Consider the following 11,878-nt stretch of genomic DNA (forward strand, 5'->3'; position numbering starts at 1 on the left):
TAAGGGAGCTGGGCATGTTTAGCCTGGAGAAGAGGAGGTTAAGGGGTGATATGATAGCCATGTTCAAATATATAAAAGGATGTCACATAGAGGAGGGAGAAAGGTTGTTTTCTGCTGCTCCAGAGAAGCGGACACGGAGCAATGGTTCCAAACTACAAGAAAGAAGATTCCACCTAAACATTAGGAAGAACTTCCTGACAGTAAGAGCTGTTTGACAGTGGAATTTGCTGCCAAGGAGTGTGGTGGAGTCTCCTTCTTTGGAGGTCTTTAAGCAGAGGCTTGACAACCATATGTCAGGAGTGCTCTGATGGTGTTTCCTGCTTGGCAGGGGGTTGGACTCGATGGCCCTTGTGGTCTCTTCCAACTCTATGATTCTATGATTTCTTTAGGCGGGTTTCTGCGCTGCCCAATGAGCAGCGTCCTCCGCCTCTGGGGATTCACGATTCAAAAGCAAATTCGATACGCAAGTGCATGTTTTGTAAATAACGTCGAGCACGGCTTCCGCAGGGTGCGCGTTGCAAAAAATTATATATGGAAAAAAGCTAGTGAGGAATTGGTTTATTTATTTAGGGTATTTACACATTATGCAATTTCCCCCTCAATGTTATTACAGGGTTCGGCCACCAGTTCCCGCCCTCCCTCTTCAAAGGTTTAGGGTAGGTAGCAAAGGGGGGGGTGAAACCCACGTGAAGCACAACAAATGCTCGATTAAAATGTGGGGAATGAGAAAAATTAAAAACTGCACATCTTGTGTAACTTAAACACCAAGCCAAACAGGAAATAATTTTTATATTCATATATGTATTCAAATGAAATCAAGGTGTAGTGTTCCATGAGCCAGAAGCTATGCATTACTTAATCCAGCTGTTAAAGGCTTTACCAAAGGTGTCATGGGCTTTGAAGACACTCGAACTCAGGATGCAAGGGAGAAACTGCTAAGAGGAAGGCACGCTTGGCAAATCCATACCGTGATCAACTCCCGTCTGGTAAGCAATGTCCCTACTGTGGAAGGACGCACGGATCCAGAATTGGCCTCCATCGTCACTTACGGACTCATTGTTAAAACCGTGTTTATGGAAGATAATCGCCAAAGAAAGATTACTTAATCCAGATATGGTCAAGCATGTTACAAAGTACAGTGGTACCTCGCAAGACGAATGCCTCGAAAGACGAAAAACTCGCAAAACGAAAGAGTTTTTCGTTTTTTGAGTTGCTTCGCAAGATGGATTTCCCTATGGGCTTGCTTCGCAAGACGGAAACGTCTTGCAAGTTTGTTTCCTTTGTCTTGCAAGTTTGTTTCCTTTTTCTTAAAACCGTGCATTCACTTCGAGGAGCAACTCATAGCACGCGGTGTGGTAGCCTTTTTTGAGGTTTTTGAAGACTTTGGTGATTTTTGAAGCTTTCCCAAAGTCCGTGCTTCGCAAGACGAAAAAATCGCAAGACAAAAAAACTCGTGGAACGAATTAATTTCGTCTTGCGAGGCACCACTGTAATCATGGTATTGCTGCTTTTGCTGATGATTTCAAAGCCTTAACACCTCAGATGAGGCTTCAAATCTTGGTGATGCAGCAGGTAATAATGATAATCTTGGTGGGTGATGAATCACCCATGTATTTCAGTCCTCTTCTTGAGAAAAAATATCCTCTCATGCTGTCATGTTATTGCTAAGGACAAGGGTTCAGAAACAGCTGTGTTTTCTGTTCCAAATTGTGAAAAAACACAAGAACAAGAAATGAAAATTAATCTGTCATGAAACAGAATTTCACAGGGATTGTGAAGGCCTATGTGAAAATTCCAGAGGCTGAAGCCATGTTTACAAGAATTGGTGGCAATGTTATCCTATCATAGGCTGTCAGTAGTGGAAGCAAACTGAACAGCTTCAGCTCAGGTGCCATGCAACCTAGTTGAAAAAGAGAAAATACTATGAGTGTGAGATCAGGGTGGTTCATTTGGAGACATCTTTTTATTGGAGAGCACCCTTCAATCCTTGTGTAATTAATCTGTTAATTCACAGTCTCCCATGAATTTTGCCTTTTCTGATTGTGAATATGTTACTATTACTAATATATTATTTAAGTAAAAAAAAAAATCAAGTGGAGGTCAGAAGAAGCAAGCCTTCAGGGCAGTTGAATTGGTGTTCTGAGTGACAGTAGTACTCTGTTTATGCCTATGTTGGAGTGACTGTGGGCTAATAAACATTTGTTTGCATCTCCCTTGAATAGTGTATAGCAATGGCACACTGGGTATGTAATACAGAAGGATGTGGACTTTTCAAGATACTGGTAGGTAAATTTTCGGCAAGTGTTCCATGAATGTAGTTTTGCTGCAGAGAAAAACATCATGTGCAATGACATAACAAACACAGAGATATTCTCCTTTTCAGATAGCATGCCTTTGGCAATGTTCTTCAGGGACAGGCTGCTTCAGGATTACTGAAGTCATTTTTATCCTTATTGTTACAGGACATGATCCAAGGAGAACAAAAAACTAGGATACATAAAGGTCAGGGGGCTGGTGATATACAGTATCCTTAGTACTCAGCTCAGTATCATAACCCACAGTGATTTTGAGGAGTCAGGTCCTTTGGGGTTTTCGTAGCTTGTTGGACTCATGTCTCCTTTGATGGAAAGAGTGACATATGCCATTCCCTGTCTTTCCTATAGAGTTTGTATCCAGAAATCAGTGCCTCACTGGTTTCCCTCCATGTTATTTTTGAAATGTAGGGACTGCACCTGGTATCTTCTGCATGCAAAATATATGCTCTACCACTTGCCCAGTCAGAGGAGCTGGGCTCTATTAGGCAACAATTTTAATCTAGGCTACATTGAATTTACTGGATTTATTACATCTTAATAGGCATGCACAGGATCACACTGTTGGGGCAGCATTTGTCATGAACCAGCAGTACACAGAGGAGTGGAGGGAGGCACTAGCTGGGGAATCCTCGTGAGAAGACGTCTCAGAGCCAGGGGATTAGTAATGAGACGATGATGAGTTAAAGAGGGAACAGGCTGGGAGAAGGACGAGTTGGAAGTCGAAGAGGTAACAGGCTTCATGAGCAGGAAGAGTGTGACAGAGAGCAGTAGAGACCCAGAGCAGAAGAAAAGGCTGGAGAGGAGGAGGGGCCTAGATGCAATGATGTCAGGCTGCTGAAGAAGCCAAGGGGTCTCCACCTTCTGCTGCAACAAGCTCCCCTCCCCCTTAGTCTCCCAGAACCTGAAGAGGGTGGAGCAAAGACAGGTAAGATGAAGGAGCCTCCAGATTGTTTTGGTAGGACCCAGGGAGGAGGAGACTTAGGGAGCTGTGGGAAGGCCGCTCAAATATACCTCATTGGAGCAAGATCTACTGGGAGGAGTTGCTGTGCTCATTTGGCCTGGCCTCCTGCGCGGTATTGTTTCTTTGCATAAAGAGAGTTAACTTCACTGACACACTGAGTTACTGTTGATCTACTCCCGACACCCATTCTGACAGTGTTCTAGGCTGTCTAGCAAAAGCTTTGACCTGTATGGGGATGTGGTTGCAACTTCTTAGTGTGAGATTTCTTCCATAAGCTGATTAAGGAGTTTGGTTAATATTTCTTCAAACCTGCATATGTCAGTTGCTGCTATTTTTGGATATACAGTGGGGCTTTGCTGTCACTACAGTGAGCAGAGGACATGCTCAAATAGGAGAAAATTGATAATTGTGCTGTCTTGCAAGGCAGCTGAAGAGCTTCCCAGAAAGAACTGCTGTGCTGGAAAACTAATTGTATTAAATGAATTAATAAAAACACAGAGTTGTGGTTTCATACCAAGTTTATTTCTTTTTTTTCCTCATTAATCACTTCTTTGCACAACAACAACCTCAATTTGACAATGAAATGCACGTGGTAGATTTAAAGGAATCGGACGAGGCTTATCTTAAGAGTGAGAAAAGTCCATTCATGGCACTATTACACATTCTTTTTTCCTGTCTATTTGGAAAGGACAAAGACAGCACATGCTGCATCCTAAGAAGTGAATCTTGTGCAAGGCCAACAACATTCAAACAGACTATCAGGAGGGAATAGGAGGGCAGTTCTGGGGGGGGGGGTACGGGAACTGAAACACCATCTAATTTTGGACAGCTACCTAGGTGTTTTGAAGTCCGCTTTTGTAGACTGAGCCTCCTTTTGCATGAATCGGAGCCTACTTTTAGGGTCATATTTTTACATAATGCTTATCAAACAGCAACCTTTACAGTTCACTTGTGAAGGTCTCTCCATTTTATATATGAAAGGTGCTCACCAGCCTTTTAGCTCAGTCATAACCATGTTTGCCCAGGTAGTAAGCTTGTTTGGTTTGATTGGACTTCCTTCCAAGGAAGTGTAGCCATAATACCAGTAGTTGTAGAGAAAGTTGATCCACTCATCTGCTAACTAGAATAAGAAATCCAGCAAGCTTGCATCCTTTCTTCACACATCTTACGCACCTCTAGCATCCAGTGGTCACTACTCTTTTTCCATTACAGTAAGCTTATGGATTGTAGAAACCCAAATGCTGAGATGTGCCTATGTTGTCATTGCTCAAGAGAGACAAGACCACAGAAATAGCTTTATTAGTGATCCTTAATATGAAATCTGCTATACAGTAACATCAACAGGGCCATAAACAGTCATTCCTTGCCACTTACTTCCAACTGTCTCTTGTATCTGTGTTTGTGTGTGAATTTTGCCACATGCATTTAGTGATGTAGTACTTGCTGGCTATAAGTGTACCTGAATGGAGCCATTTGAGCCAGGCAATCAATAAAATACCTAGAGCTACTATAAGGATGTTCATGGAGCAGCAGGAAACTTCCTTTATGCTGTGATTGCAGTTCTTGGGCAATAACCACTTTGCAAGAGGACATTTAGGGAAGTGGTTCCTAATTTGCTAAGTACTGCAGGACACTCACCCCCCACCCCCGTTTTTCAAAAGCCAAGTCACGGACCACCTACTTTTGAATTTTTTCTTAATAATAATAGTACCCCACCCATCTGTCTGGGTTGCCCCAGCCACTGGGTGCATTTTATTATGTGAATGGTGCCACAGACCCCCTGGGCGGGTGATGCAGACGACCAATTAGGAACCACTGATTTAGAGTAAGTCTCCCCCAACAAGAACACTGGCTTTGTTCAACAACACAGCAACCAAATAGTGCTTGAAATGAAAATTTCCTAAGTATGCATGTACAATGACCATTAAGTCCTTACAACCTCTCTCCCCCCCCCCCCTAAAGGCAGGTCTGTGGCTCTCTTAAAATAAGTGGAATATTTAGTGCTTGGAATATGATCCAGAACTGTTGTAGCCCTTCTTTGGATTTACTAATGATAAATTGCAAAATTTATCTTCTCTTGCACTGAGCAGGGTCCACCAATATGCATATGGAAATGTGGCAACTCAGCTTTGAAAATGTGTAAAGCCACTCTGGGACTCCTAAGCATTGCTTAGTCCCTCTCAGCTGATTCCCTCCCTCCCCCAGCCTTAATTTTAGTTGCTGTGGCAGTTAATTTGGTTCATAATCTCTCAAAGCAGCATGCATTTCAGTAGCACACCTAAATGTTATTAAGACTGAACTGTATCTAGGCACGGATACATAATGAAGAATTTCCAGTTCCATTAAAAAAAAATTATAAAAGTAGGATCTGCAACAAAATGCAGTGTAGAACATTCCTGTTCAGGATACTTTTCCATGCACATTCTGGTCTTTGGTCCCCACAACTGTTAGCCAATGTTCTACAAGCACTGAGCATGCCAAGTCCTCATTGCAGACTGTTTTTAGGGTTTTTTGCTTACTCCTTTAGAATCTCCCAATTTCTTTTTTTGGGGTTCTAGGAATCAAACAGACATGAATTTAAGTTGTGGATATGTGCACCACAGTTAAGAATTCTCCACAATCAATTCAAGTGGGCACCTGCCCATTTTATTAGCCCCCTCCTGATTTGTTTGCACCATGAGTAAAATATCCTTATAAGCACCCATTGTAATTCAAGTTATACCCAGTTCTATAGAAAAAGTACTTTCTTGGATGCACCGATTGACACTGGATAAACTCATCCCCTGGCTTCCCTGATACATCCAAATGTAGAGATCCTGATACATTTGGTATTATTTTCTTTTCACAACATAATGCATCTGTGCTGATAACACCTGATGCAAATTTCCACCTGACAACATGCCTGATAACATCAGCGTACCCTTGGATATGCAGGCTATATCTCAAGGCACTGAAAGAGTTAAAAGTGAAGGAAATAAAGATCCCATTCTTCATATCTAAGTGAGCACTATGGGCAGAATTCATTGACTGCCTAAGGCAGCCTTCCCTGGTCTGGTGCCCCCCCAGATGTCTGGAAGACACAAGGTTGGGAAAGCCTGGCCCTAAGGGCTAAGCTCTTTTGTGTGTGTGCATTGGCCATTTGGATCTAATACCGCAGAACTTCCAGAGACAGCCTTCCAGATATTAGATTCTCACTTCCATCAGCCCTGGCCAAGTCAGGGATGATGGGAGCTGTAGTCCTACAACAGCTGGAGAGCACCAGACTGGCTGTCCCTGGTATAGTGGATGCACACATTTGTAAATCAACCCTAAGACTTCCAATGATTGCACATATTAAGAGTCTCCAGAACACAAGTCATTCTTCAAGAACAGCATCACAAAACCAGGGCTGGTTGTGCAGCATTTGCTATGTAGATCTGAAATGGTGAATGGGACCCAAGGAGCAGCCACAGAACACACTGAGCTCCATGACTGTAGGGTCAGGAAGTGGAAGGAAGCACCTACAGAGAGTATGACACCTCTGTCTAGTTGAAAGTTGCCTCTACCTTAAGAGGTAGGCTGGATCATTTCGACCTCAACAGACGAAAACTACAGTGGACCCAGACCTTTCAGAATGTCAAGACTTCCTTAACTTTCCCCCCACTCTGCCCTTTTCCTCCTACCAACTTCAGAACAGTTTATTCCAGTACCTGCTCAACTTACTATTGAATTCTCTCACTTTTTCCCCTTGTTTTGATCTGTGTTTCTTTCCCAAATCTATAGATTTCTTCATACGTGAAACAGCCCATCTGTTCCAGTAAGCAAAAAAGACTGAGAATGCGCTGATATTAACTCTTCCTGCTATTACTCTAGCCTAGTTCTCACCAAGGCAGTAAGCTGCACAACTTCAGACTGTAGGTTGGACTTCATGATGGAATGCTCAGACGTTCTTTACTATAAAAATACCCCTGCACGTACAAATCTAGGTATCAGAGAAGAGCTTTAACCTCCCTTTATTCCTTAAATGATAGCTTTCCATATTCATCAGATTCTGTTTTTATAGGGAGGAGCATTCAATCATGTGAGCCCCCAGCTGCAGCCTGAAGTGGTACAGCTCAGGTAGAGGTTGTTGTCCAATGACAAACTAGGTTCCATGCTTGACTCTAAATGCTTTTGATGCAAAATGGATAACTACCAGAGTGAATGCTGCTTTTGAGCTTGTGCTCATGACTATGACATTTCTAGTTGTTGTCACCATTATTATCAATATCAGCCGTCATAACCATAGTACTAGAAACAGTATTTACAGCAAGTCAGAAGTACACACCAAGCAAACACCCAGCACCACAGCAAATAAGACATCATTAACATCTTGCAGACATTTTCCCAGGTCCCACCAGAGGACATGGGCACTGAGGACTGCAAGCACTTCTTACACACAAACTCTATTTTTCCTTAAAATTTATTTAACATTTTAAACTATCATCACTATAGCATGGATGAGATGATTCTGCATTATACACAGGGGCTTTTCTAGGATGGCTACTATTTGGAAACTGATGCAATAGCTCAGACATTCAAGCCCAATTCTTTCCTGGCTCCAAGCACCTGTCTTGCCACCCCTGGGATGATGCTTCTATTTTCTTTCTGAGCCTCTGAACAGACATTTCATTGTGACATGGCCCCTTTCTTTGGAAACAAAGCTTTTCTGCTAATGCCCTGGTACTCCCAAGTGGAAGGCAGGATGTGTGCTGGGGAAGGGGCACAGCTCCACCTGACTTCCAGCCAATTTTTGTCTGTGCCTTGACTGGATCAGTTGGCTGAATGCTCACCTGCCCCGACCCAACATATGGCTTCCCTAATGGTTCCATGGACCTTGGGGGGTCTATCCAGTCTAGATTTTTCTTCTAATGAATCTAGGAGGCACACAGTAGTCATGCTTGAGAACTATGGCTCCAATATGGCTGTAAAGGCCTTTTCTACTAGAAAAGAAATTGTCTTACCCCATTTCTGAATTTCAAAGAGAAGCAGTTCCCATAAGAACCTTTACCACCAAAGAGGAATTAATAGTACAACCTAGACAAGAGAGACACTGGGAGAAGGAGGGGGAAGCATCTACAACATGATGTCACTGACAACATTGGTGCCCCCAAAGTGGCACATGGGTCATCAAACCGCTTACCTGATGTCTGAAAAGGCACAACTGAGTCCTGACCAGAAACCACAAAGAATGGAATCATTGCAGATCCAGGAAAAGAAAAAGAAAGGAATAGCCAGAGGGAGAGATACTAGGCTAGTATGCAGCAATACCTACTCAAGGACAAAATACTTATTTGTCACTGTTGGGGCTGGCATTGGAGTAAGTTTTGGTGCTCCACAATTCAGGCCCTTCCTTCAGTGGGAACTCTTTAAGATTTTGGAACCAATGTGGATCTATGGCCAATGCAGGTTGAACTTAGTTTGATGTAGGCTGAATTGTATGTTTGATTGTGGACAGTCATTGTCTCTCAGCCTTAGCTTTCATCTTAAAAACTGGAATAAGGATGATTTTTTTACAGGGCGCAAAAAATTGCATTGCAATGCCCTTTGTACTAAAAGTGCTATATAAGAGTTACTTAAGAGTAGCCAAAGAAACAGCCTTGCATACAGGTAGGATCATTCTCTAGCCCACACAGTAACTACTTAAATAACTGGAGTGTCATGAGATTAACTAGGGTGACTCTGCTGGAACTGGCAGGAGGCAGATCTTCAATCTGAACTAGATTATATTACTTAAAGAGATTAAAGGCCTACCCCCACTTTCCATGCTTCTGGTGCACTGAAGAGGACTGTCTTAGTGGTTAACAAAGCACCTTTTGGCTTATGGGACATGAAGGATTCATCATGTGACAGATGAAAAACTCCCAAGCTAACAAATGGTCTCAGTGACATATCAATAGGTTAGAAAGAGTTGTTAGAAAAGGAATGTTGATAATCCTAGTATTTTGAAATACCACTTGTATTTGTAAGCTGTTTTCTTCTTCAGGCTCTGTTTCCTTCTTCAGTTTTGGTCCCATCTTTTCCCTGTACGCATGCACTATACAATATGCCAGAAATGTATCATGGAGAGCTCTCTAGATGTAACAGCAGATTGACATCATACACTGCCCCAAATTGTGCCAATTCCTTTCCTTCCTACAGAGCACTGCCTTCCCACACCGTTCCTTTTGATCTCATCTGTGAAAACTCACTGCACAGGACGTACTTTTGAAGGAACAGACCTGGGCCCCCGACTTACCAAAAAAATGCTTTAAAAACACATGTTTAGCTGTGGGCACTGCAACCTTATGCACACAAAACTAAGATACAATCCTCATTGAACTCAGTGGGCCTTGCTTTTGAGCAAATATGTATACAGTTGGCCCTACCTTAAAGCTCTGCCTACAATAAATCTCTTCCTGTCAGACCGGATGTTGCATTAGAACCAGCATTCATCCAACCATGTCTGTGATGGGCCACAGGGCCTTCTTAGACCTTTGCCAGCACTTTAAGAAGGACCCAGTCCCCACCACCAAGCGCCAACCGTGCAATGGCTTCTGAGGAGGCAATAGTTGGACATTGCTAGGAGGTTTCACCTGTGCTGGAAGGAGCTAGGCAAGGCTCTTAATCATCTGCTTGAGGGAGGCAAAGCAGTGCAGCTGTTTGGCCTCAGCTGGAATGAAAGGTGGGGGAATCTGGAGGACATTTAAAAGCCTCAGAGATGGGGAAGTGGGGCAGTGGAAGTCCAGGAAACAGGCTGCCCTCGTTTCCTTGCCGGTGGCCATCTTCAGACTTTCCTTAAGCCCCACTGAGTGAATCCAAAGAGGGAATAGTTTACCTGGCCTCCCTTCCTCTACACGAACACATTGAAGTCCTGGGCTTAAGTCTGCCAAGGCCAACAGCATAGAAGCCAGGCACCCAAGGAGAGGAGGTCTACAGAAGGGCTGCACTTGCTGTTGAGAGCAACCTGGGGCATGGCAGAGGCTGGCCTGCTGAAGGAGAAGACCTGAAATAAAGTCATTCTTGCAGCAGACTAGAGGGGAGTCAGTGCCTTCTTTGACCCCTTAGCTATGGGTCCAGGGGAAATAGGGAGCACCCCCCCCCTTCCCTGGGGTATGGCACAATGTGCCATGAGGCACATCATTTCTGTAGTGGTTGACTTTTTCTTAACCCTCACAGCAACCAAGTGGCATTCTTTAGGCTGAGAGACAATAACCTGAAAAGGCCACCCACTGAACTGCAGAGTGGGAGGTTGACTACACATAGCTCACCCCCGAGCCAATGCCATGTCCAGCCTAATGGGTGAGGCATGCTTTATTTTTTAAATTCCACTATGAAAAAGAAAAGTTATCTGGATTTAAATGTCAAAACACATGCACTTGGAATGGTATATGCATATCTGAATGGCTGGCTTTCCCTGAAATTAATATAAAAGCAAAAACTAGGAACTTATGAAACTGCCTTATACTAAGTCAAACCATTGACCCATTGAGCTTAGAATTCTTGAAATAGACTGGCAGCTGCTCTCCAGGAGTTCAGACAAGGCAAAGGGATGCCAGGGATTGAACCTGGGACCTTCTGGATGCAAAGCAGATGCTCTAAACACTGAGTGACGGCCCTTTCCTTACACCTTTTCTCAACTGTGGCTGCTTCTGTTTTACTGAGAAAGGGGGCTGGATCCAGCTATTTAAACATGCATGTGCTATAAAACCGTTATTTTAAATTTGTTTACTGTTTTAACTTTTGAAAAAGGCAGGATAGAGCCCCTTTCTCCCATCAGGCATTTAGGGACTGAGGAAGATTAGGGTGGTTTTTGGTTTTTCTGGTTGCAGTTTTTTTGAATTTCATTACAATTTTGAAAGCATAACACTGCCTTAATTTCTGCATCTTGATTGTTTTAATACCATGAGCAAGAAGGAGGGTTATTAATTAAGTGAATAATATTGACAATTGATGGTGCCAAGCATCTATTTTGCTGTTTAAAGTTGGGTAATTTTTGGACCCAATTGTTTTAGAGAAATATGTATATTGGCTTCAACAGACCTTTGGACTGCTGATGATTGTAATTGAACATTTCTACTAGCTATGCAGAATCATACACTCTACTTTTGGTGGGGAGGCACTATTGAAATAAAAATATTCAGTTGCTTTCACGTTTGTATCTCTGAAACGTCACAATTAATACAGATGCACATGTTCTACTATGCCTCCCTGTTGCTTTTCCTAGGCAGTCTCCCCTCCTTACTTATAGGAAGTTACAACGATCAGAGATGGTAACGGAGGGTTTTATGTCCTTTACAATATAGTACCTGAAAAAAACAAAGGTGTGTGATCTGTACTCCAGTTCCGCCTCCTGTAATGCTACTGACAAGATGCTTCCATCCTTAGGGGGAGGTGTGGCTTACTACCATATTTAGCTAAAGTCCTGCACATTGTATCTTTTCTGATGATGTGAATAGTCAACGTGAAATACTGGTATCTGAAATACTCCAGATTTCAAGATACATCTTGTTTACCACAGAACTTTTGATCATCCAGTGGCCTTGCCTAGCCAGTTTCTTTGCCCTGAAGAGAAATCTTGTGAAAATAAAAGCATAGTTCAGTT

At 42.9% G+C, this 11,878-nt stretch overlaps 1 long non-coding RNA gene across 1 annotated transcript; it reads left to right on the forward strand.

Annotated features, from left to right (window-relative positions):
* Nucleotides 1–385: 385 nt before the first annotated feature.
* On the forward strand, nucleotides 386–3,787 carry LOC309345227. Its single transcript, XR_014158118.1, has 2 exons — nucleotides 386–1,125; nucleotides 1,482–3,787. It is a non-coding gene; the product is annotated as an uncharacterized lncRNA (long non-coding RNA).
* Nucleotides 3,788–11,878: the final 8,091 nt, after the last annotated feature.

This window comes from Podarcis erhardii (assembly GCF_964252035.2).
Source record: "Podarcis erhardii genome assembly, chromosome: 6".
Taxonomy (NCBI): Eukaryota; Metazoa; Chordata; class Lepidosauria; order Squamata; family Lacertidae; genus Podarcis; species Podarcis erhardii.